We start from the raw sequence: 6,000 nt of genomic DNA, 5'->3' as shown, positions 1-6,000 counted from the left end.
GCCGCCGCCGCCGCGACCCGCCGCCCGAGGTTCGCCGCCGCCTCGTTTTCTGTGCAGTTCTTTTTTAGAAAACCGATCGGTTTTCCGTCGGTTTTATTATCGGTTTTTTTAGTTTCGTTTTTTTATTAGATCGGTTTTATTTTCGGTTTAGTTTATTAGCAAGCGTTCGCTCGTTCATTCATTTTAACGAACACGTTCATCGTTTAGATCTGGATAACGAACATTCGTTCGTTAACCTGTTCGCCATTTTTTCTTTTTCTCGGATTTAATCCGCGATTTATCTGATCGCGATTTCTGATCCAATTTTCGTTCTAGTATAACTTTTCGCTCGTTTATCGGAATCAGGTGATTCAAGTGCCTGGAGTTTCGTCTCGAAACCCTCTATCCGTTTAACCAACTTGAACAAGTTTTTGCTACTGTAAAAATTGACTTAGATCCAGATTAGTAAAATGAAGTTGTTTTCTTTCGCCGTTTGACTTTTGTATCTTCGTTCGATTTGTTTCTTTTTGCAAACCGGAGTTCTTAAGTTGGACTTTATGGTTAGATCTTTTATTTGAGTTTTACCTGTGCATTAGATGAGTACTTATTGTATGCTTGTTTGTTTGTCTGCGATAGAATACCCGGAGTGCGCCGCCTGTTATTTCGAGTCTCTGGGTTTCGCGGATCATCAGCAAGGAAAGTAACACTTTGATCATTCTTTTCTCCTACCCAGTTTTTATGCATTAGATCAATCCTCAAACATTGCATGATTAGGATCTAATTAATTTGTGGTTTTTGGGAAGTAGTTGGGGTAGTACCTATTACCTGTTTTATTTTCAAACCTTTGGGAGTTACTTCTACGTTTGCTTATTATGCCATGCTATGGTAGTAGACGTGGATTGGGTGAGTGTATCCATGAGAGATGTGAGATTGTTAATTAATGGTTTACTTAAGGTGGCAACTTAAACACACATCTGGGTGGATTGAGGTACCTGGTTTCCAAGATTTGCCTATTTTTCTTCGGACCGCCACCCAGGCTCAAAGAGATCATGAGATTATTCATGCTAGAAAATTCCGTGTGCAGCCACATGCTACTATGGGCTCTAGCATAGTTGACTAAGTTGTGCGAACTCTTATAGTGGTAGACTAGCTGATATCGGGGTTGTAGGTTGGTACGGTCTACCCGTTACCTAAGGTGCAAGTGCTTCTGAAAGACTATGTCTCGGTCATCCGTTTCTCTAACACCATGTAGTGCGAGAAATCAAACGGAGGAGATCGAGTCATGTGGGTAAAAGTGCGCAAACCTCTACAGAGTGTATAAACTAATCATGGTTAGCCGTGTCCCCGGTTATGGACATCTTGAGTATCTAGTACTTGGATATCATGTGAATCTCATCATGTTACTTCAAATTAATATTGATGGGATGTTAATGAGTACTTTTAATTGGGATTGAGAATGCTGTCAACCATTCTCAATGTTTAACAACCACCACGATAGTTAAATAAATTTATTCCTTTGCAGTAGGGAAAAATTGGCTTTACGCAAAACTGTAACTATAGAGCTTTCCACCAGCCAAATATGCATGTAGTACAGCTTACTCTTTCATTACTCTCTATGTGTTACATTGCCAGCATATTCCATGTGCTGACCCATTTTCGGGCTGCACCATTTCATGTTGCAGACTTTTCAGACGACGAGTAAGGTGCCTTTAGGTCATGGTTCTATACTCAGTGATGCCGTTGGAGTTGATGGACTCACTTATCTTCCAAGCCTTCCGCTGTTATCGTTATTAGATGGCCTTAAGCCATATTTATTGTAATAAGTTCTCTTTTGAGACACTCGATGTAATAAGTGTGTGATTGCTACTCTGTTATAAATCCTTCAAGTACTGTGCATGTCAGCATTACTGATCCAGGGATGACACTGATGCACATAGATCAGACTGTCTGAGGTCTGGTCGCTACAGTAATGCATGATCCCGTGACTAAGTACTTAGTCACATTGAGATCATTATGATGATGCATTACCGAGTGGGCCTAGAGATACCTCTCCATCATACGGAATGACAAATCCCAGTCTCGATTCGTGCCAACCCAACAAACACTTTCGGAGATACCTGTAGTGCACCTTTATAGTCACCCAGTTATGTTGTGACGTTTGGTACACCCAAAGCACTCCTATGGTATCCGGGAGTTACACAATCTCATGGTCTAAGGAAATGATACTTGACATTATAAAAGCTTTAGCAAACGAACTACACGATCATGTGCTATGCTTAGGATTGGGTCTTGTCCATCACATCATTCTCCTAATGAAGTGGTCCTGTTATCAATGACATCCAATGTCCATGGTCAGGAAACCATGACTATCTGTTGACCAACGAGCTAGTCAACTAGAGGCTCACTAGGGACATGTTGTGGTCTATGTATTCACACATGTATTGCGGTTTCCGGTCAATACAATTATAGCATGAATAATAGACAATTATCATGAACAAGGAAATACAATAATAACCATTTTATTATTGCCTCTAGGGCATATTTCCAACATATATCTACTTGATATAACACAAGTCTCAAGCATTTGAAAAGTTCAAACAATTTCAGAGTGAACTGGAGAATCATCATAACAAGAAAATAAAGTTATTATGATCTGATCGCGGAGGCAAATATTTGAGTTATGAGTTTGGCCTTCATTTAAAACAGTGTGGAATAGTTTCACAAGTCATGCCACCTGGAACACCACAACGTAATGGTGTGACCGAACGTCGTAACTGTACTTTATTAGATATGGTGCGTTCTATGATGTCTCTTACTGATTTGCCACTATCATTTTGGGGATATGCATTAGAGACAGCCGCATTCACGTTAAATAAGGCACCGTCTAAATCCGTTGAGATGACACCGTATGAACTATGGTTTGGTAAGAAACCTAAGTTGTCGTTTCTTGAAGTTTGGGGATGCGACGCTTATGTCAAAAGGCTTTAGCCTAATAAGCTCGAACCCAAAGCAGAGAAGTGCATCTTCATAGGATACCCGAAAGAAACTATTGGGTATACCTTCTACCACAGATCCGAAGGCAAAATCTTTGTTGGTAAGAATGGGTCCTTTCTAGAGAAGGAGTTTATCTCGAAAGAAGTTAGTGGGAGGAAAGTAGAACTTGATGAGGTATTTGTACCTTCTCTTGAATTGGAAAGTAGTACATTAGAGAAAACTGTTCCCATGATGCCTACACCAAATAGAGAGGAAGCAAATGATGATGATCATGAAACTTCAGATCAAGTTACTACTGAACCTCGTAGGTCGACCAGAACATGTTACGCACCAGAGTGGTACGGTAATCTTGTCCTGGAAGTCATGTTGTTGGACAATAGAGAACCTACGAACTATGAAGAAGCTATCACTACTGTAGGATGCTGCTAACGCAACACTACGATCAGAGACCCTTCGACGAAACTGTGTGTGATACAATAATCACAAATGGTGGTGTAAAAACAGTCAAAAAAGGTGCAAAACATTTGCAATGACAGATGCAACAAACATGGTTCATATTTTAGTTGCATGTGTGATGCAGGGCATACATTTCAGTTAAATGAACTGTTTGCGATGAGGAGGAAAAAAGAAACGGGCATCCAGATGAAGGTGTGTGCGATATACAACATACGGTTCACTCGGATGGATTGTTTGTGATTAGGCAACACAAAAGAAACAATCAGCCAGATCAAGGTGTGTGCGATATACGACATGCGGTTCACTCAGATGAACTGTTTGCATTGAGACAAGAGAACAGAAACGGTTCAATATAACAAGATGTGTGTGATACGCAACAAACATGTCTGTAATCAGAAATGTATGCGAAGACCGATAATAACACAGATAATTGCTTCTAATAACACATATGTGATATGCTCTCTCTACACACCATCTATTGGCCATTGGGCGATGAGCGGTCATCCGGGTACGGCATAAGGATGCAAAGAGGCATCCTATATTAGCAAGGACTAGTTGTTCTACCAATATCTCATCTAAGATAACTCTCAAGTTAAGTGTACTCAGGCTGGAGCAGCCATCAGATGGGTGACTGGATGGGAAGTTGTCTTGATGTTAAATTAACTGATGGATGGGTTATAGAGGTCAAATTAAATAACCTCTATGATCCATCCCATTAGTTAAATGAACCTCGAGGTCCTTGTTTTTTGAATACATGTTAAAGAAGCTCTACCGCATTACTTTTTGACAATGTTAACTGATGGAATGGGTCATAGAGGTCAAATTAAATGACCTCTATGATCCATCACATTAGTTAAATTAACCTTGAGATCCTTATTTTTTAACACGTGTTAAAGAAGGTCTACCACATTACTTTTTGATAATGTGCGATACATGGCATACAGTTTATCCATCCGACCTGTTTGTGATGGAATAAGCCGTGTGTGTTGTTGGCAAATGCTTGCTAGTATACAACTGGTTGCGATTGATGAATTCATCACCCACGGGTTCCCTAGTGTGGTCCGTGTTCATCTGATCATCATCTACTTCTTGTGCTAGCTTGACGTTCCTTATATGCTAAGTTTCCATTAATTGACTGCGTTTTATGAACACGCCACCATTTCTCGCCATTTCATCACTTGTTTCCCGCCATTCAACGATATTGCGCATAAACCTAGGCGGCGCACAAAACATGGAGGCAGCAAGCGCAGCCTGCAGCACATCCACCTTTCCCAAGCATGTCAACCCACCAAAGCACCGCCTCCACCATCAACCTCGACGACGAGGAAAACAAGAAGGCACCATGGCCCATCGAGGCCGAGGAGCTCCCCGGTAATGCGATGGACGACACCGTGATGTGCGTCATCGCCATGGTTGAGCAGACCCTTGGCGCATGTCGCTTCAGCGCCGAGGATCAAGATAGGCATGTCAGCACTGAGTGGCTGCAGCTCACCGCACAACATGATCGATGGCGTGCTGCAGAGCAAGCTAGGCACATACACATCGATAGGCTGCGGCTCACCGCATGACGAGACCATTGGAGCGCTGTAGAGTGAGAGGCGCGGCATGCCGCACAGCAAGAGCGGATCCATAGGCGCTTGCCTGCTGTCGACAGGGCGTCGCAGCTGGGTACAAGTCCCGTCCTTACCCCCATTCCTTGCAAGGAGTGGGCAGAGGCCCTCTGCGTCATACTTGCACTAGAGGCTAGCCATGTCGTACTTGCATTGCACACCCACCGTGCTGTTCGCATGGGTCACGCCTTGTCCGGGGCCCGCTCGATGCCAACACATTGGTCGATAGGCTTGACCGCCTCCTTGGCCCAGGTGTCCACCTGGGCGCAATAGAGGAACTTGGCTGTCACATCCTCGACCTGGTGATATCCGATGAAATAGCCAACTTGGAGCTCGAGACCGCGCTCTAGATGTACCGCGAGCATGTCGACTGCTTGGACGAACGCCCGCACGAGTTCAGGTAGAGCCAAGAGCTACCGTAGGCAAGGGCTGCTGGTCATGGTCTCATGGACGCGTTTTATTTTGTTGAGTCGTTTCGACATTGATAGCTATGTATTCACAATAATCATAGTATTGCTCTGTTTATTGCTCTGTTTCAATGTGTGTAGTCTGTTTTCCGTTCTTATATGTTCTGTTTCAATGTGTGTATATACGCTTTCCATTCTGTATATGTGGATGATAACAACTAGATTAAATTAGTATACAAAAACAGATAGAAAATGGAATTCATTATATATATATATAAATTGTTCATTAGTTCATCACAGAATATATATAATATCATCACATATATGTGATGATACTTAAGTACTAGGTACAATGTATAAAATGGAAAACAAACAATACTAAAACTAATATTCCCTCCTGTGGGTAGTATTCCGGCAGCCCCTCGCCAGCAGCTCCCTGGTGTGCGGCGTCTTCCCAGCGCGGAGGCAGTACTCCACCTCCTCCACCTTGCAGCGCTTGACGTACCGATCTGCCTCTTGCTGACAGACGAGCGTGAACGATCTTGCCATTTCAT

Source organism: Triticum dicoccoides, chromosome 6B (assembly GCF_002162155.2).
Source record: "Triticum dicoccoides isolate Atlit2015 ecotype Zavitan chromosome 6B, WEW_v2.0, whole genome shotgun sequence".
NCBI lineage: Eukaryota > Viridiplantae > Streptophyta > Magnoliopsida > Poales > Poaceae > Triticum > Triticum dicoccoides.
The sequence above is the reverse complement of the archived record's forward strand: the minus strand, read 5'-3'. Positions refer to the sequence as shown.